Here is a 19,058-nt window from a genome sequence, read left to right as displayed (position 1 = left end):
AATTTCATCAAGAGACTCTAAAAGCTAAACTTCTCTGTTTATTCTATCAATAATATTAATATTTTTCCGTTTTCAACAAAGAAAATTTTCTTTGGCATATCCTGGTTCAGGCGAGTATCTTTTTAAAAACAGATTGTTCTTTGTAAAATGGAGAACTTTGCAAAGTGGAAAATCACCCATTGAGGCAGGCATCTTTTAATTGTTGTTGCTTCATATACTCATTGTTCATTGAGTATCTGTACAGGCTGGCAAATTCCTATGAAAATTTTAAATGGACTATTGGTTTCATTGTCTTCACTCATTAAAATGATAAAGAAACTATTGAATATGCAGAGGCAAATGTCATTTCATCTGAAATAATCTCCAGAAACAAATGTTTTACAACTGCAAAACTTTATTTAATTCTTCTTTCCTTCAGTATTTAGGTTCGTTTTAGCCTCATCACATGAGCTAGGGAGAATATGTTTTGAGCCAAGAAAAGTCTGTACATTATTTGTCACATTTCAAATATCCACATAATGGACAATCATTTCGCCTCATTTTACATTGGACTCTACTTGATCTCTTTTCAATTGGCAGACATTAACATTTTTAGGCAGTAATTAATTCATCGCCAAGTAGTACAGTTAAAAATTAAATCTGGAAGGCTACATTTCATCAGAGACTCAAATTCATCGTACTGTGAGAGGCACACAGCATTTCAATTAGACTAGTAACAAATCAATTTTCTTCATCTATTAGAATGGAAAGACATTTTTGAAGGGTGATAATATTGATGGCATCTAATGATCTGCACTGTAAACCTAGAGGCATATCATTTGTGTTTTGTCAAGAGGTCCTACAAGTCAAACTTCTCAGTTTATACTTTCAGTAACACAGATCTTTTTCCATTTTTGCGTACTAAAATTTTCCCATTTTTATAGTTTGCAGAACCTTCTAAACTGGCATCACTTTCCTACCAGAGCCTGGATAGCTCAGTCGGTAGAGCATCAGACTTTTAATATGAGGGTCCAGGGATCAAGTCCCTGTTCGGGCGAGATCTTTTTAAACAATACTATTGTGCGTTTAATAAACAGCTTTTCTAAGTAAAATATTACTTTCTGGGATGGCACAATGAGAGCATCAGAGCCTGGATAGCTCAGTCGGTAGAGCATCAGACTTTTAATCTGAGGGTCCAGGGTTCAAGTCCCTGTTCGGGCGAGATCCTTTTAAACAATACTGTTGTGCGTTTAATAAACAGCTTTTCCAAGTAAAATATTACTTTCTGGGATGGCACAATGAGAACATCAGAGCCTGGATAGCTCAGTCGGTAGAGCATCAGACTTTTAATCTGAGGGTCCAGGGTTCAAGTCCCTGTTCGGGCGTGTATATTTATGGTATCTAATGATCTGCAGCATAAGCTCAGATGCAGAAAAAAAATTTCATCAAGAGACTCTAAAAGCTAAACTTCTCTGTTTATTCTATCAATAATATTAATATTTTTCCGTTTTCAACAAAGAAAATTTTCTTTGGCATATCCTGGTTCAGGCGAGTATCTTTTTAAAAACAGATTGTTCTTTGTAAAATGGAGAACTTTGCAAAGTGGAAAATCACCCATTGAGGCAGGCATCTTTTAATTGTTGTTGCTTCATATACTCATTGTTCATTGAGTATCTGTACAGGCTGGCAAATTCCTATGAAAATTTTAAATGGACTATTGGTTTCATTGTCTTCACTCATTAAAATGATAAAGAAACTATTGAATATGCAGAGGCAAATGTCATTTCATCTGAAATAATCTCCAGAAACAAATGTTTTACAACTGCAAAACTTTATTTAATTCTTCTTTCCTTCAGTATTTAGGTTCGTTTTAGCCTCATCACATGAGCTAGGGAGAATATGTTTTGAGCCAAGAAAAGTCTGTACATTATTTGTCACATTTCAAATATCCACATAATGGACAATCATTTCGCCTCATTTTACATTGGACTCTACTTGATCTCTTTTCAATTGGCAGACATTAACATTTTTAGGCAGTAATTAATTCATCGCCAAGTAGTACAGTTAAAAATTAAATCTGGAAGGCTACATTTCATCAGAGACTCAAATTCATCGTACTGTGAGAGGCACACAGCATTTCAATTAGACTAGTAACAAATCAATTTTCTTCATCTATTAGAATGGAAAGACATTTTTGAAGAATGATAATATTGATGGCATCTAATGATCTGCACTGTAAACCTAGAGGCATATCATTTGTGTTTTGTCAAGAGGTCCTACAAGTCAAACTTCTCAGTTTATACTTTCAGTAACACAGATCTTTTTCCATTTTTGCGTACTAAAATTTTCCCATTTTTATAGTTTGCAGAACCTTCTAAACTGGCATCACTTTCCTACCAGAGCCTGGATAGCTCAGTCGGTAGAGCATCAGACTTTTAATATGAGGGTCCAGGGATCAAGTCCCTGTTCGGGCGAGATCTTTTTAAACAATACTATTGTGCGTTTAATAAACAGCTTTTCTAAGTAAAATATTACTTTCTGGGATGGCACAATGAGAGCATCAGAGCCTGGATAGCTCAGTCGGTAGAGCATCAGACTTTTAATCTGAGGGTCCAGGGTTCAAGTCCCTGTTCCGGCGAGATCCTTTTAAACAATACTGTTGTGCGTTTAATAAACAGCTTTTCCAAGTAAAATATTACTTTCTGGGATGGCACAATGAGAACATCAGAGCCTAGATAGCTCAGTCGGTAGAGCATCAGACTTTTAATCTGAGGGTCCAGGGTTCAAGTCCCTGTTCGGGCGTGTATATTTATGGTATCTAATGATCTGCAGCATAAGCTCAGATGCAGAAAAAAAATTTCATCAAGAGACTCTAAAAGCTAAACTTCTCTGTTTATTCTATCAATAATATTAATATTTTTCCGTTTTCAACAAAGAAAATTTTCTTTGGCATATCCTGGTTCAGGCGAGTATCTTTTTAAAAACAGATTGTTCTTTGTAAAATGGAGAACTTTGCAAAGTGGAAAATCACCCATTGAGGCAGGCATCTTTTAATTGTTGTTGCTTCATATACTCATTGTTCATTGAGTATCTGTACAGGCTGGCAAATTCCTATGAAAATTTTAAATGGACTATTGGTTTCATTGTCTTCACTCATTAAAATGATAAAGAAACTATTGAATATGCAGAGGCAAATGTCATTTCATCTGAAATAATCTCCAGAAACAAATGTTTTACAACTGCAAAACTTTATTTAATTCTTCTTTCCTTCAGTATTTAGGTTCGTTTTAGCCTCATCACATGAGCTAGGGAGAATATGTTTTGAGCCAAGAAAAGTCTGTACATTATTTGTCACATTTCAAATATCCACATAATGGACAATCATTTCGACTCATTTTACATTGGACTCTACTTGATCTCTTTTCAATTGGCAGACATTAACATTTTTAGGCAGTAATTAATTCATCGCCAAGTAGTACAGTTAAAAATTAAATCTGGAAGGCTACATTTCATCAGAGACTCAAATTCATCGTACTGTGAGAGGCAGCATTTCAATTAGACTAGTAACAAATCAATTTTCTTCATCTATTAGAATGGAAAGACATTTTTGAAGGGTGATAATATTGATGGCATCTAATGATCTGCACTGTAAACCTAGAGGCATATCATTTGTGTTTTGTCAAGAGGTCCTACAAGTCAAACTTCTCAGTTTATACTTTCAGTAACACAGATCTTTTTCCATTTTTGCAGACTAAAATTTTCCCATTTTTATAGTTTGCAGAACCTTCTAAACTGGCACACTTTCCTACCAGAGCCTGGATAGCTCAGTCGGTAGAGCATCAGACTTTTAATATGAGGGTCCAGGGATCAAGTCCCTGTTCAGGCGAGATCTTTTTAAACAATACTATTGTGCGTTTAATAAACAGCTTTTCTAAGTAAAATATTACTTTCTGGGATGGCACAATGAGAGCATCAGAGCCTGGATAGCTCAGTCGGTAGAGCATCAGACTTTTAATCTGAGGGTCCAGGGTTCAAGTCCCTGTTCGGGCGAGATCCTTTTAAACAATACTGTTGTGCGTTTAATAAACAGCTTTTCCAAGTAAAATATTACTTAGAAAGCTGGGATGGCACAATGAGAACATCAGAGCCTGGATAGCTCAGTCGGTAGAGCATCAGACTTTTAATCTGAGGGTCCAGGGTTCAAGTCCCTGTTCGGGCGTGTATATTTATGGTATCTAATGATCTGCAGCATAAGCTCAGATGCAGAAAAAAAATTTCATCAAGAGACTCTAAAAGCTAAACTTCTCTGTTTATTCTATCAATAATATTAATATTTTTCCGTTTTCAACAAAGAAAATTTTCTTTGGCATATCCTGGTTCAGGCGAGTATCTTTTTAAAAACAGATTGTTCTTTGTAAAATGGAGAACTTTGCAAAGTGGAAAATCACCCATTGAGGCAGGCATCTTTTAATTGTTGTTGCTTCATATACTCATTGTTCATTGAGTATCTGTACAGGCTGGCAAATTCCTATGAAAATTTTAAATGGACTATTGGTTTCATTGTCTTCACTCATTAAAATGATAAAGAAACTATTGAATATGCAGAGGCAAATGTCATTTCATCTGAAATAATCTCCAGAAACAAATGTTTTACAACTGCAAAACTTTATTTAATTCTTCTTTCCTTCAGTATTTAGGTTCGTTTTAGCCTCATCACATGAGCTAGGGAGAATATGTTTTGAGCCAAGAAAAGTCTGTACATTATTTGTCACATTTCAAATATCCACATAATGGACAATCATTTCGCCTCATTTTACATTGGACTCTACTTGATCTCTTTTCAATTGGCAGACATTAACATTTTTAGGCAGTAATTAATTCATCGCCAAGTAGTACAGTTAAAAATTAAATCTGGAAGGCTACATTTCATCAGAGACTCAAATTCATCGTACTGTGAGAGGCAGCATTTCAATTAGACTAGTAACAAATCAATTTTCTTCATCTATTAGAATGGAAAGACATTTTTGAAGGGTGATAATATTGATGGCATCTAATGATCTGCACTGTAAACCTAGAGGCATATCATTTGTGTTTTGTCAAGAGGTCCTACAAGTCAAACTTCTCAGTTTATACTTTCAGTAACACAGATCTTTTTCCATTTTTGCGTACTAAAATTTTCCCATTTTTATAGTTTGCAGAACCTTCTAAACTGGCATCACTTTCCTACCAGAGCCTGGATAGCTCAGTCGGTAGAGCATCAGACTTTTAATATGAGGGTCCAGGGATCAAGTCCCTGTTCGGGCGAGATCTTTTTAAACAATACTATTGTGCGTTTAATAAACAGCTTTTCTAAGTAAAATATTACTTTCTGGGATGGCACAATGAGAGCATCAGAGCCTGGATAGCTCAGTTGGTAGAGCATCAGACTTTTAATCTGAGGGTCCAGGGTTCAAGTCCCTGTTCGGGCGAGATCCTTTTAAACAATACTGTTGTGCGTTTAATAAACAGCTTTTCCAAGTAAAATATTACTTTCTGGGATGGCACAATGAGAACATCAGAGCCTGGATAGCTCAGTCGGTAGAGCATCAGACTTTTAATCTGAGGGTCCAGGGTTCAAGTCCCTGTTCGGGCGTGTATATTTATGGTATCTAATGATCTGCAGCATAAGCTCAGATGCAGAAAAAAAATTTCATCAAGAGACTCTAAAAGCTAAACTTCTCTGTTTATTCTATCAATAATATTAATATTTTTCCGTTTTCAACAAAGAAAATTTTCTTTGGCATATCCTGGTTCAGGCGAGTATCTTTTTAAAAACAGATTGTTCTTTGTAAAATGGAGAACTTTGCAAAGTGGAAAATCACCCATTGAGGCAGGCATCTTTTAATTGTTGTTGCTTCATATACTCATTGTTCATTGAGTATCTGTACAGGCTGGCAAATTCCTATGAAAATTTTAAATGGACTATTGGTTTCATTGTCTTCACTCATTAAAATGATAAAGAAACTATTGAATATGCAGAGGCAAATGTCATTTCATCTGAAATAATCTCCAGAAACAAATGTTTTACAACTGCAAAACTTTATTTAATTCTTCTTTCCTTCAGTATTTAGGTTCGTTTTAGCCTCATCACATGAGCTAGGGAGAATATGTTTTGAGCCAAGAAAAGTCTGTACATTATTTGTCACATTTCAAATATCCACATAATGGACAATCATTTCGCCTCATTTTACATTGGACTCTACTTGATCTCTTTTCAATTGGCAGACATTAACATTTTTAGGCAGTAATTAATTCATCGCCAAGTAGTACAGTTAAAAATTAAATCTGGAAGGCTACATTTCATCAGAGACTCAAATTCATCGTACTGTGAGAGGCACACAGCATTTCAATTAGACTAGTAACAAATCAATTTTCTTCATCTATTAGAATGGAAAGACATTTTTGAAGGGTGATAATATTGATGGCATCTAATGATCTGCACTGTAAACCTAGAGGCATATCATTTGTGTTTTGTCAAGAGGTCCTACAAGTCAAACTTCTCAGTTTATACTTTCATTAACACAGATCTTTTTCCATTTTTGCGTACTAAAATTTTCCCATTTTTATAGTTTGCAGAACCTTCTAAACTGGCATCACTTTCCTACCAGAGCCTGGATAGCTCAGTCGGTAGAGCATCAGACTTTTAATATGAGGGTCCAGGGATCAAGTCCCTGTTCGGGCGAGATCTTTTTAAACAATACTATTGTGCGTTTAATAAACAGCTTTTCTAAGTAAAATATTACTTTCTGGGATGGCACAATGAGAGCATCAGAGCCTGGATAGCTCAGTCGGTAGAGCATCAGACTTTTAATCTGAGGGTCCAGGGTTCAAGTCCCTGTTCGGGCGAGATCCTTTTAAACAATACTGTTGTGCGTTTAATAAACAGCTTTTCCAAGTAAAATATTACTTTCTGGGATGGCACAATGAGAACATCAGAGCCTGGATAGCTCAGTCGGTAGAGCATCAGACTTTTAATCTGAGGGTCCAGGGTTCAAGTCCCTGTTCGGGCGTGTATATTTATGGTATCTAATGATCTGCAGCATAAGCTCAGATGCAGAAAAAAAATTTCATCAAGAGACTCTAAAAGCTAAACTTCTCTGTTTATTCTATCAATAATATTAATATTTTTCCGTTTTCAACAAAGAAAATTTTCTTTGGCATATCCTGGTTCAGGCGAGTATCTTTTTAAAAACAGATTGTTCTTTGTAAAATGGAGAACTTTGCAAAGTGGAAAATCACCCATTGAGGCAGGCATCTTTTAATTGTTGTTGCTTCATATACTCATTGTTCATTGAGTATCTGTACAGGCTGGCAAATTCCTATGAAAATTTTAAATGGACTATTGGTTTCATTGTCTTCACTCATTAAAATGATAAAGAAACTATTGAATATGCAGAGGCAAATGTCATTTCATCTGAAATAATCTCCAGAAACAAATGTTTTACAACTGCAAAACTTTATTTAATTCTTCTTTCCTTTAGTATTTAGGTTCGTTTTAGCCTCATCACATGAGCTAGGGAGAATATGTTTTGAGCCAAGAAAAGTCTGTACATTATTTGTCACATTTCAAATATCCACATAATGGACAATCATTTCGCCTCATTTTACATTGGACTCTACTTGATCTCTTTTCAATTGGCAGACATTAACATTTTTAGGCAGTAATTAATTCATCGCCAAGTAGTACAGTTAAAAATTAAATCTGGAAGGCTACATTTCATCAGAGACTCAAATTCATCGTACTGTGAGAGGCACACAGCATTTCAATTAGACTAGTAACAAATCAATTTTCTTCATCTATTAGAATGGAAAGACATTTTTGAAGGGTGATAATATTGATGGCATCTAATGATCTGCACTGTAAACCTAGAGGCATATCATTTGTGTTTTGTCAAGAGGTCCTACAAGTCAAACTTCTCAGTTTATACTTTCAGTAACACAGATCTTTTTCCATTTTTGCGTACTAAAATTTTCCCATTTTTATAGTTTGCAGAACCTTCTAAACTGGCATCACTTTCCTACCAGAGCCTGGATAGCTCAGTCGGTAGAGCATCAGACTTTTAATATGAGGGTCCAGGGATCAAGTCCCTGTTCGGGCGAGATCTTTTTAAACAATACTATTGTGCGTTTAATAAACAGCTTTTCTAAGTAAAATATTACTTTCTGGGATGGCACAATGAGAGCATCAGAGCCTGGATAGCTCAGTCGGTAGAGCATCAGACTTTTAATCTGAGGGTCCAGGGTTCAAGTCCCTGTTCGGGCGTGTATATTTATGGTATCTAATGATCTGCAGCTTAAGCTCAGATGCAGAAAAAAAATTTCATCAAGAGACTCTAAAAGCTAAACTTCTCTGTTTATTCTATCAATAATATTAATATTTTTCCGTTTTCAACAAAGAAAATTTTCTTTGGCATATCCTGGTTCAGGCGAGTATCTTTTTAAAAACAGATTGTTCTTTGTAAAATGGAGAACTTTGCAAAGTGGAAAATCACCCATTGAGGCAGGCATCTTTTAATTGTTGTTGCTTCATATACTCATTGTTCATTGAGTATCTGTACAGGCTGGCAAATTCCTATGAAAATTTTAAATGGACTATTGGTTTCATTGTCTTCACTCATTAAAATGATAAAGAAACTATTGAATATGCAGAGGCAAATGTCATTTCATCTGAAATAATCTCCAGAAACAAATGTTTTACAACTGCAAAACTTTATTTAATTCTTCTTTCCTTCAGTATTTAGGTTCGTTTTAGCCTCATCACATGAGCTAGGGAGAATATGTTTTGAGCCAAGAAAAGTCTGTACATTATTTGTCACATTTCAAATATCCACATAATGGACAATCATTTCGCCTCATTTTACATTGGACTCTACTTGATCTCTTTTCAATTGGCAGACATTAACATTTTTAGGCAGTAATTAATTCATCGCCAAGTAGTACAGTTAAAAATTAAATCTGGAAGGCTACATTTCATCAGAGACTCAAATTCATCGTACTGTGAGAGGCACACAGCATTTCAATTAGACTAGTAACAAATCAATTTTCTTCATCTATTAGAATGGAAAGACATTTTTGAAGGGTGATAATATTGATGGCATCTAATGATCTGCACTGTAAACCTAGAGGCATATCATTTGTGTTTTGTCAAGAGGTCCTACAAGTCAAACTTCTCAGTTTATACTTTCAGTAACACAGATCTTTTTCCATTTTTGCGTACTAAAATTTTCCCATTTTTATAGTTTGCAGAACCTTCTAAACTGGCATCACTTTCCTACCAGAGCCTGGATAGCTCAGTCGGTAGAGCATCAGACTTTTAATATGAGGGTCCAGGGATCAAGTCCCTGTTCGGGCGAGATCTTTTTAAACAATACTATTGTGCGTTTAATAAACAGCTTTTCTAAGTAAAATATTACTTTCTGGGATGGCACAATAAGAGCATCAGAGCCTGGATAGCTCAGTCGGTAGAGCATCAGACTTTTAATCTGAGGGTCCAGGGTTCAAGTCCCTGTTCGGGCGAGATCCTTTTAAACAATACTGTTGTGCGTTTAATAAACAGCTTTTCCAAGTAAAATATTACTTTCTGGGATGGCACAATGAGAACATCAGAGCCTGGATAGCTCAGTCGGTAGAGCATCAGACTTTTAATCTGAGGGTCCAGGGTTCAAGTCCCTGTTCGGGTGTGTATATTTATGGTATCTAATGATCTGCAGCATAAGCTCAGATGCAGAAAAAAAATTTCATCAAGAGACTCTAAAAGCTAAACTTCTCTGTTTATTCTATCAATAATATTAATATTTTTCCGTTTTCAACAAAGAAAATTTTCTTTGGCATATCCTGGTTCAGGCGAGTATCTTTTTAAAAACAGATTGTTCTTTGTAAAATGGAGAACTTTGCAAAGTGGAAAATCACCCATTGAGGCAGGCATCTTTTAATTGTTGTTGCTTCATATACTCATTGTTCATTGAGTATCTGTACAGGCTGGCAAATTCCTATGAAAATTTTAAATGGACTATTGATTTCATTGTCTTCACTCATTAAAATGATAAAGAAACTATTGAATATGCAGAGGCAAATGTCATTTCATCTGAAATAATCTCCAGAAACAAATGTTTTACAACGGCAAAACTTTATTTAATTCTTCTTTCCTTCAGTATTTAGGTTCGTTTTAGCCTCATCACATGAGCTAGTGAGAATATGTTTTGAGCCAAGAAAAGTCTGTACATTATTTGTCACATTTCAAATATCCACATAATGGACAATCATTTCGCCTCATTTTACATTGGACTCTACTTGATCTCTTTTCAATTGGCAGACATTAACATTTTTAGGCAGTAATTAATTCATCGCCAAGTAGTACAGTTAAAAATTAAATCTGGAAGGCTACATTTCATCAGAGACTCAAATTCATCGTACTGTGAGAGGCACACAGCATTTCAATTAGACTAGTAACAAATCAATTTTCTTCATCTATTAGAATGGAAAGACATTTTTGAAGGGTGATAATATTGATGGCATCTAATGATCTGCACTGTAAACCTAGAGGCATATCATTTGTGTTTTGTCAAGAGGTCCTACAAGTCAAACTTCTCAGTTTATACTTTCAGTAACACAGATCTTTTTCCATTTTTGCGTACTAAAATTTTCCCATTTTTATAGTTTGCAGAACCTTCTAAACTGGCATCACTTTCCTACCAGAGCCTGGATAGCTCAGTCGGTAGAGCATCAGACTTTTAATATGAGGGTCCAGGGATCAAGTCCCTGTTCGGGCGAGATCTTTTTAAACAATACTATTGTGCGTTTAATAAACAGCTTTTCTAAGTAAAATATTACTTTCTGGGATGGCACAATGAGAGCATCAGAGCCTGGATAGCTCAGTCGGTAGAGCATCAGACTTTTAATCTGAGGGTCCAGGGTTCAAGTCCCTGTTCGGGCGAGATCCTTTTAAACAATACTGTTGTGCGTTTAATAAACAGCTTTTCCAAGTAAAATATTACTTTCTGGGATGGCACAATGAGAACATCAGAGCCTGGATAGCTCAGTCGGTAGAGCATCAGACTTTTAATCTGAGGGTCCAGGGTTCAAGTCCCTGTTCGGGCGTGTATATTTATGGTATCTAATGATCTGCAGCATAAGCTCAGATGCAGAAAAAAAATTTCATCAAGAGACTCTAAAAGCTAAACTTCTCTGTTTATTCTATCAATAATATTAATATTTTTCCGTTTTCAACAAAGAAAATTTTCTTTGGCATATCCTGGTTCAGGCGAGTATCTTTTTAAAAACAGATTGTTCTTTGTAAAATGGAGAACTTTGCAAAGTGGAAAATCACCCATTGAGGCAGGCATCTTTTAATTGTTGTTGCTTCATATACTCATTGTTCATTGAGTATCTGTACAGGCTGGCAAATTCCTATGAAAATTTTAAATGGACTATTGGTTTCATTGTCTTCACTCATTAAAATGATAAAGAAACTATTGAATATGCAGAGGCAAATGTCATTTCATCTGAAATAATCTCCAGAAACAAATGTTTTACAACTGCAAAACTTTATTTAATTCTTCTTTCCTTCAGTATTTAGGTTCGTTTTAGCCTCATCACATGAGCTAGGGAGAATATGTTTTGAGCCAAGAAAAGTCTGTACATTATTTGTCACATTTCAAATATCCACATAATGGACAATCATTTCGCCTCATTTTACATTGGACTCTACTTGATCTCTTTTCAATTGGCAGACATTAACATTTTTAGGCAGTAATTAATTCATCGCCAAGTAGTACAGTTAAAAATTAAATCTGGAAGGCTACATTTCATCAGAGACTCAAATTCATCGTACTGTGAGAGGCACACAGCATTTCAATTAGACTAGTAACAAATCAATTTTCTTCATCTATTAGAATGGAAAGACATTTTTGAAGGGTGATAATATTGATGGCATCTAATGATCTGCACTGTAAACCTAGAGGCATATCATTTGTGTTTTGTCAAGAGGTCCTACAAGTCAAACTTCTCAGTTTATACTTTCAGTAACACAGATCTTTTTCCATTTTTGCGTACTAAAATTTTCCCATTTTTATAGTTTGCAGAACCTTCTAAACTGGCATCACTTTCCTACCAGAGCCTGGATAGCTCAGTCGGTAGAGCATCAGACTTTTAATATGAGGGTCCAGGGATCAAGTCCCTGTTCGGGCGAGATCTTTTTAAACAATACTATTGTGCGTTTAATAAACAGCTTTTCTAAGTAAAATATTACTTTCTGGGATGGCACAATGAGAGCATCAGAGCCTGGATAGCTCAGTCGGTAGAGCATCAGACTTTTAATCTGAGGGTCCAGGGTTCAAGTCCCTGTTCGGGCGAGATCCTTTTAAACAATACTGTTGTGCGTTTAATAAACAGCTTTTCCAAGTAAAATATTACTTTCTGGGATGGCACAATGAGAACTTCAGAGCCTGGATAGCTCAGTCGGTAGAGCATCAGACTTTTAATCTGAGGGTCCAGGGTTCAAGTCCCTGTTCGGGCGTGTATATTTATGGTATCTAATGATCTGCAGCATAAGCTCAGTTGCAGAAAAAAAATTTCATCAAGAGACTCTAAAAGCTAAACTTCTCTGTTTATTCTATCAATAATATTAATATTTTTCCGTTTTCAACAAAGAAAATTTTCTTTGGCATATCCTGGTTCAGGCGAGTATCTTTTTAAAAACAGATTGTTCTTTGTAAAATGGAGAACTTTGCAAAGTGGAAAATCACCCATTGAGGCAGGCATCTTTTAATTGTTGTTGCTTCATATACTCATTGTTCATTGAGTATCTGTACAGGCTGGCAAATTCCTATGAAAATTTTAAATGGACTATTGATTTCATTGTCTTCACTCATTAAAATGATAAAGAAACTATTGAATATGCAGAGGCAAATGTCATTTCATCTGAAATAATCTCCAGAAACAAATGTTTTACAACTGCAAAACTTTATTTAATTCTTCTTTCCTTCAGTATTTAGGTTCGTTTTAGCCTCATCACATGAGCTAGTGAGAATATGTTTTGAGCCAAGAAAAGTCTGTACATTATTTGTCACATTTCAAATATCCACATAATGGACAATCATTTCGCCTCATTTTACATTGGACTCTACTTGATCTCTTTTCAATTGGCAGACATTAACATTTTTAGGCAGTAATTAATTCATCGCCAAGTAGTACAGTTAAAAATTAAATCTGGAAGGCTACATTTCATCAGAGACTCAAATTCATCGTACTGTGAGAGGCACACAGCATTTCAATTAGACTAGTAACAAATCAATTTTCTTCATCTATTAGAATGGAAAGACATTTTTGAAGGGTGATAATATTGATGGCATCTAATGATCTGCACTGTAAACCTAGAGGCATATCATTTGTGTTTTGTCAAGAGGTCCTACAAGTCAAACTTCTCAGTTTATACTTTCAGTAACACAGATCTTTTTCCATTTTTGCGTACTAAAATTTTCCCATTTTTATAGTTTGCAGAACCTTCTAAACTGGCATCACTTTCCTACCAGAGCCTGGATAGCTCAGTCGGTAGAGCATCAGACTTTTAATATGAGGGTCCAGGGATCAAGTCCCTGTTCGGGCGAGATCTTTTTAAACAATACTATTGTGCGTTTAATAAACAGCTTTTCTAAGTAAAATATTACTTTCTGGGATGGCACAATGAGAGCATCGGAGCCTGGATAGCTCAGTCGGTAGAGCATCAGACTTTTAATCTGAGGGTCCAGGGTTCAAGTCCCTGTTCGGGCGAGATCCTTTTAAACAATACTGTTGTGCGTTTAATAAACAGCTTTTCCAAGTAAAATATTACTTTCTGGGATGGCACAATGAGAACATAAGAGCCTGGATAGCTCAGTCGGTAGAGCATCAGACTTTTAATCTGAGGGTCCAGGGTTCAAGTCCCTGTTCGGGCGTGTATATTTATGGTATCTAATGATCTGCAGCATAAGCTCAGATGCAGAAAAAAAATTTCATCAAGAGACTCTAAAAGCTAAACTTCTCTGTTTATTCTATCAATAATATTAATATTTTTCCGTTTTCAACAAAGAAAATTTTCTTTGGCATATCCTGGTTCAGGCGAGTATCTTTTTAAAAACAGATTGTTCTTTGTAAAATGGAGAACTTTGCAAAGTGGAAAATCACCCATTGAGGCAGGCATCTTTTAATTGTTGTTGCTTCATATACTCATTGTTCATTGAGTATCTGTACAGGCTGGCAAATTCCTATGAAAATTTTAAATGGACTATTGGTTTCATTGTCTTCACTCATTAAAATGATAAAGAAACTATTGAATATGCAGAGGCAAATGTCATTTCATCTGAAATAATCTCCAGAAACAAATGTTTTACAACTGCAAAACTTTATTTAATTCTTCTTTCCTTCAGTATTTAGGTTCGTTTTAGCCTCATCACATGAGCTAGGGAGAATATGTTTTGAGCCAAGAAAAGTCTGTACATTATTTGTCACATTTCAAATATCCACATAATGGACAATCATTTCGCCTCATTTTACATTGGACTCTACTTGATCTCTTTTCAATTGGCAGACATTAACATTTTTAGGCAGTAATTAATTCATCGCCAAGTAGTACAGTTAAAAATTAAATCTGGAAGGCTACATTTCATCAGAGACTCAAATTCATCGTACTGTGAGAGGCACACAGCATTTCAATTAGACTAGTAACAAATCAATTTTCTTCATCTATTAGAATGGAAAGACATTTTTGAAGGGTGATAATATTGATGGCATCTAATGATCTGCACTGTAAACCTAGAGGCATATCATTTGTGTTTTGTCAAGAGGTCCTACAAGTCAAACTTCTCAGTTTATACTTTCAGTAACACAGATCTTTTTCCATTTTTGCGTACTAAAATTTTCCCATTTTTATAGTTTGCCTAACCTTCTAAACTGGCATCACTTTCCTACCAGATCCTGGATAGCTCAGTCGGTAGAGCATCAGACTTTTAATATGAGGGTCCAGGGATCAAGTCCCTGTTCGGGCGAGATCTTTTTAAACAATACTATTGTGCGTTTAATAAACAGCTTTTCTAAGTAAAATATTACTTTCTGGGATGGCACAATGAGAGCATCAGAGCCTGGATAGCTCAGTCGGTAGAGCATCAGACTTTTAATCTGAGGGTCCAGGGTTCAAGTCCCTGTTCGGGCGAGATCCTTTTAAACAATACTGTTGTGCGTTTAATAAACAGCTTTTCCAAGTAAAATATTACTTTCTGGGATGGCACAATGAGAACATCAGAGCCTGGATAGCTCAGTCGGTAGAGCATCAGACTTTTAATCTGAGGGTCCAGGGTTCAAGTCCCTGTTCGGGCGTGTATATTTATGGTATCTAATGATCTGCAGCATAAGCTCAGATGCAGAAAAAAAATTTCATCAAGAGACTCTAAAAGCTAAACTTCTCTGTTTATTCTATCAATAATATTAATATTTTTCCGTTTTCAACAAAGAAAATTTTCTTTGGCATATCCTGGTTCAGGCGAGTATCTTTTTAAAAACAGATCGTTCTTTGTAAAATGGAGAACTTTGCAAAGTGGAAAATCACCCATTGAGGCAGGCATCTTTTAATTGTTGTTGCTTCATATACTCATTGTTCATTGAGTATCTGTACAGGCTGGCAAATTCCTATGAAAATTTTAAATGGACTATTGGTTTCATTGTCTTCACTCATTAAAATGATAAAGAAACTATTGAATATGCAGAGGCAAATGTCATTTCATCTGAAATAATCTCCAGAAACAAATGTTTTACAACTGCAAAACTTTATTTAATTCTTCTTTCCTTCAGTATTTAGGTTCGTTTTAGCCTCATCACATGAGCTAGGGAGAATATGTTTTGAGCCAAGAAAAGTCTGTACATTATTTGTCACATTTCAAATATCCACATAATGGACAATCATTTCGCCTCATTTTACATTGGACTCTACTTGATCTCTTTTCAATTGGCAGACATTAACATTTTTAGGCAGTAATTAATTCATCGCCAAGTAGTACAGTTAAAAATTAAATCTGGAAGGCTACATTTCATCAGAGACTCAAATTCATCGTACTGTGAGAGGCACACAGCATTTCAATTAGACTAGTAACAAATCAATTTTCTTCATCTATTAGAATGGAAAGACATTTTTGAAGGGTGATAATATTGATGGCATCTAATGATCTGCACTGTAAACCTAGAGGCATATCATTTGTGTTTTGTCAAGAGGTCCTACAAGTCAAACTTCTCAGTTTATACTTTCAGTAACACAGATCTTTTTCCATTTTTGCGTACTAAAATTTTCCCATTTTTATAGTTTGCCTAACCTTCTAAACTGGCATCACTTTCCTACCAGATCCTGGATAGCTCAGTCGGTAGAGCATCAGACTTTTAATATGAGGGTCCAGGGATCAAGTCCCTGTTCGGGCGAGATCTTTTTAAACAATACTATTGTGCGTTTAATAAACAGCTTTTCTAAGTAAAATATTACTTTCTGGGATGGCACAATGAGAGCATCAGAGCCTGGATAGCTCAGTCGGTAGAGCATCAGACTTTTAATCTGAGGGTCCAGGGTTCAAGTCCCTGTTCGGGCGAGATCCTTTTAAACAATACTGTTGTGCGTTTAATAAACAGCTTTTCCAAGTAAAATATTACTTTCTGGGATGGCACAATGAGAACATCAGAGCCTGGATAGCTCAGTCGGTAGAGCATCAGACTTTTAATCTGAGGGTCCAGGGTTCAAGTCCCTGTTCGGGCGTGTATATTTATGGTATCTAATGATCTGCAGCATAAGCTCAGATGCAGAAAAAAAATTTCATCAAGAGACTCTAAAAGCTAAACTTCTCTGTTTATTCTATCAATAATATTAATATTTTTCCGTTTTCAACAAAGAAAATTTTCTTTGGCATATCCTGGTTCAGGCGAGTATCTTTTTAAAAACAGATTGTTCTTTGTAAAATGGAGAACTTTGCAAAGTGGAAAATCACCCATTGAGGCAGGCATCTTTTAATTGTTGTTGCTTCATATACTCATTGTTCATTGAGTATCTGTACAGGCTGGCAAATTCCTATGAAAATTTTAAATGGACTATTGGTTTCATTGTCTTCACTCATTAAAATGATAAAGAAACTATTGAATATGCAGAGGCAAATGTCATTTCATCTGAAATAATCTCCAGAAACAAATGTTTTACAACTGCAAAACTTTATTTAATTCTTCTTTCCTTCAGTATTTAGGTTCGTTTTAGCCTCATCACATGAGCTAGGGAGAATATGTTTTGAGCCAAGAAAAGTCTGTACATTATTTGTCACATTTCAAATATCCACATAATGGACAATCATTTCGCCTCATTTTACATTGGACTCTACTTGATCTCTTTTCAATTGGCAGACATTAACATTTTTAGGCAGTAATTAATTCATCGCCAAGTAGTACAGTTAAAAATTAAATCTGGAAGGCTACATTTCATCAGAGACTCAAATTCATCGTACTGTGAGAGGCACACAGCATTTCAATTAGACTAGTAACAAATCAATTTTCTTCATCTATTAGAATGGAAAGACATTTTTGAAGGGTGATAATATTGATGGCATCTAATGATCTGCACTGTAAACCTAGAGGCATATCATTTGTGTTTTGTCAAGAGGTCCTACAAGTCAAACTTCTCAGTTTATACTTTCAGTAACACAGATCTTTTTCCATTTTTGCGTACTAAAATTTTCCCATTTTTATAGTTTGCAGAACCTTCTAAACTGGCATCACTTTCCTACCAGAGCATGGATAGCTCAGTCGGTAGAGCATCAGACTTTTAATATGAGGGTCCAGGGATCAAGTCCCTGTTCGGGCGAGATCTTTTTAAACAATACTATTGTGCGTTTAATAAACAGCTTTTCTAAGTAAAATAATTACTTTCTGGGATGGCACAATGAGAGCATCAGAGCCTGGATAGCTCAGTCGGTAGAGCATCAGACTTTTAATCTGAGGGTCCAGGGTTCAAGTCCCTGTTCGGGCGAGATCCTTTTAAACAATACTGTTGTGCGTTTAATAAACAGCTTTTCCAAGTAAAATATTACTTTCTGGGATGGCACAATGAGAACATCAGAGCCTGGATAGCTCAGTCGGTAGAGCATCAGACTTTTAATCTGAGGGTCCAGGGTTCAAGTCCCTGTTCGGGCGTGTATATTTATGGTATCTAATGATCTGCAGCATAAGCTCAGATGCAGAAAAAAAATTTCATCAAGAGACTCTAAAAGCTAAACTTCTCTGTTTATTCTATCAATAATATTAATATTTTTCCGTTTTCAACAAAGAAAATTTTCTTTGGCATATCCTGGTTCAGGCGAGTATCTTTTTAAAAACAGATCGTTCTTTGTAAAATGGAGAACTTTGCAAAGTGGAAAATCACCCATTGAGGCAGGCATCTTTTAATTGTTGTTGCTTCATATACTCATTGTTCATTGAGTATCTGTACAGGCTGGCAAATTCCTATGAAAATTTTAAATGGACTATTGGTTTCATTGTCTTCACTCATTAAAATGATAAAGAAACTATTGAATATGCAGAGGCAAATGTCATTTCATCTGAAATAATCTCCAGAAACAAATGTTTTACAACTGCAAAACTTTATTTAATTCTTCTTTCCTTCAGTATTTAGGTTCGTTTTAGCCTCATCACATGAGCTAGGGAGAATATGTTTTGAGCCAAGAAAAGTCTGTACATTATTTGTCACATTTCAAATATCCACATAATGGACAATCATTTCGCCTCATTTTACATTGGACTCTACTTGATCTCTTTTCAATTGGCAGACATTAACATTTTTAGGCAGTAATTAATTCATCGCCAAGTAGTACAGTTAAAAATTAAATCTGGAAGGCTACATTTCATCAGAGACTCAAATTCATCGTACTGTGAGAGGCACACAGCATTTCAATTAGACTAGTAACAAATCAATTTTCTTCATCTATTAGAATGGAAAGACATTTTTGAAGGGTGATAATATTGATGGCATCTAATGATCTGCACTGTAAACC

At 35.5% G+C, this 19,058-nt stretch overlaps 22 non-coding genes across 22 annotated transcripts; all 22 read left to right on the top strand.

The window, feature by feature from the left end:
• The first annotated feature begins 1,127 nt into the window (after window positions 1-1,127).
• TRNAK-UUU (transfer RNA lysine (anticodon UUU)) lies at window positions 1,128-1,200 on the top strand. The gene has a single exon. It is a non-coding gene; the product is annotated as a tRNA-Lys (tRNA).
• Window positions 1,201-1,291: 91 nt separating this feature from the next.
• Window positions 1,292-1,364, top strand: TRNAK-UUU (transfer RNA lysine (anticodon UUU)). Its single transcript has one exon. It is a non-coding gene; the product is annotated as a tRNA-Lys (tRNA).
• A 2,592-nt stretch (window positions 1,365-3,956) lies between these two features.
• TRNAK-UUU (transfer RNA lysine (anticodon UUU)) lies at window positions 3,957-4,029 on the top strand. Its single transcript has one exon. It is a non-coding gene; the product is annotated as a tRNA-Lys (tRNA).
• Window positions 4,030-4,125: 96 nt separating this feature from the next.
• Window positions 4,126-4,198, top strand: TRNAK-UUU (transfer RNA lysine (anticodon UUU)). Its single transcript has one exon. It is a non-coding gene; the product is annotated as a tRNA-Lys (tRNA).
• Window positions 4,199-5,374: 1,176 nt separating this feature from the next.
• TRNAK-UUU (transfer RNA lysine (anticodon UUU)) lies at window positions 5,375-5,447 on the top strand. The gene has a single exon. It is a non-coding gene; the product is annotated as a tRNA-Lys (tRNA).
• A 91-nt stretch (window positions 5,448-5,538) lies between these two features.
• TRNAK-UUU (transfer RNA lysine (anticodon UUU)) lies at window positions 5,539-5,611 on the top strand. The gene has a single exon. It is a non-coding gene; the product is annotated as a tRNA-Lys (tRNA).
• Window positions 5,612-6,791: 1,180 nt separating this feature from the next.
• On the top strand, window positions 6,792-6,864 carry TRNAK-UUU (transfer RNA lysine (anticodon UUU)). The gene has a single exon. It is a non-coding gene; the product is annotated as a tRNA-Lys (tRNA).
• Window positions 6,865-6,955: 91 nt separating this feature from the next.
• Window positions 6,956-7,028, top strand: TRNAK-UUU (transfer RNA lysine (anticodon UUU)). Its single transcript has one exon. It is a non-coding gene; the product is annotated as a tRNA-Lys (tRNA).
• Window positions 7,029-8,208: 1,180 nt separating this feature from the next.
• TRNAK-UUU (transfer RNA lysine (anticodon UUU)) lies at window positions 8,209-8,281 on the top strand. Its single transcript has one exon. It is a non-coding gene; the product is annotated as a tRNA-Lys (tRNA).
• Window positions 8,282-9,461: 1,180 nt separating this feature from the next.
• On the top strand, window positions 9,462-9,534 carry TRNAK-UUU (transfer RNA lysine (anticodon UUU)). The gene has a single exon. It is a non-coding gene; the product is annotated as a tRNA-Lys (tRNA).
• Window positions 9,535-10,878: 1,344 nt separating this feature from the next.
• Window positions 10,879-10,951, top strand: TRNAK-UUU (transfer RNA lysine (anticodon UUU)). Its single transcript has one exon. It is a non-coding gene; the product is annotated as a tRNA-Lys (tRNA).
• Window positions 10,952-11,042: 91 nt separating this feature from the next.
• TRNAK-UUU (transfer RNA lysine (anticodon UUU)) lies at window positions 11,043-11,115 on the top strand. Its single transcript has one exon. It is a non-coding gene; the product is annotated as a tRNA-Lys (tRNA).
• A 1,180-nt stretch (window positions 11,116-12,295) lies between these two features.
• On the top strand, window positions 12,296-12,368 carry TRNAK-UUU (transfer RNA lysine (anticodon UUU)). The gene has a single exon. It is a non-coding gene; the product is annotated as a tRNA-Lys (tRNA).
• Window positions 12,369-12,459: 91 nt separating this feature from the next.
• Window positions 12,460-12,532, top strand: TRNAK-UUU (transfer RNA lysine (anticodon UUU)). The gene has a single exon. It is a non-coding gene; the product is annotated as a tRNA-Lys (tRNA).
• A 1,180-nt stretch (window positions 12,533-13,712) lies between these two features.
• On the top strand, window positions 13,713-13,785 carry TRNAK-UUU (transfer RNA lysine (anticodon UUU)). The gene has a single exon. It is a non-coding gene; the product is annotated as a tRNA-Lys (tRNA).
• Window positions 13,786-13,876: 91 nt separating this feature from the next.
• On the top strand, window positions 13,877-13,949 carry TRNAK-UUU (transfer RNA lysine (anticodon UUU)). The gene has a single exon. It is a non-coding gene; the product is annotated as a tRNA-Lys (tRNA).
• Window positions 13,950-15,129: 1,180 nt separating this feature from the next.
• On the top strand, window positions 15,130-15,202 carry TRNAK-UUU (transfer RNA lysine (anticodon UUU)). The gene has a single exon. It is a non-coding gene; the product is annotated as a tRNA-Lys (tRNA).
• Window positions 15,203-15,293: 91 nt separating this feature from the next.
• On the top strand, window positions 15,294-15,366 carry TRNAK-UUU (transfer RNA lysine (anticodon UUU)). Its single transcript has one exon. It is a non-coding gene; the product is annotated as a tRNA-Lys (tRNA).
• A 1,180-nt stretch (window positions 15,367-16,546) lies between these two features.
• Window positions 16,547-16,619, top strand: TRNAK-UUU (transfer RNA lysine (anticodon UUU)). Its single transcript has one exon. It is a non-coding gene; the product is annotated as a tRNA-Lys (tRNA).
• Window positions 16,620-16,710: 91 nt separating this feature from the next.
• Window positions 16,711-16,783, top strand: TRNAK-UUU (transfer RNA lysine (anticodon UUU)). The gene has a single exon. It is a non-coding gene; the product is annotated as a tRNA-Lys (tRNA).
• Window positions 16,784-17,964: 1,181 nt separating this feature from the next.
• Window positions 17,965-18,037, top strand: TRNAK-UUU (transfer RNA lysine (anticodon UUU)). The gene has a single exon. It is a non-coding gene; the product is annotated as a tRNA-Lys (tRNA).
• A 91-nt stretch (window positions 18,038-18,128) lies between these two features.
• On the top strand, window positions 18,129-18,201 carry TRNAK-UUU (transfer RNA lysine (anticodon UUU)). The gene has a single exon. It is a non-coding gene; the product is annotated as a tRNA-Lys (tRNA).
• Window positions 18,202-19,058: the final 857 nt, after the last annotated feature.

Source organism: Crinia signifera, chromosome 1 (assembly GCF_055691185.1).
Source record: "Crinia signifera chromosome 1, ASM5569118v1, whole genome shotgun sequence".
Lineage (NCBI taxonomy): Eukaryota > Metazoa > Chordata > Amphibia > Anura > Myobatrachidae > Crinia > Crinia signifera.
The sequence above is the reverse complement of the archived record's forward strand: the minus strand, read 5'-3'. Positions and strand labels throughout refer to the sequence as shown.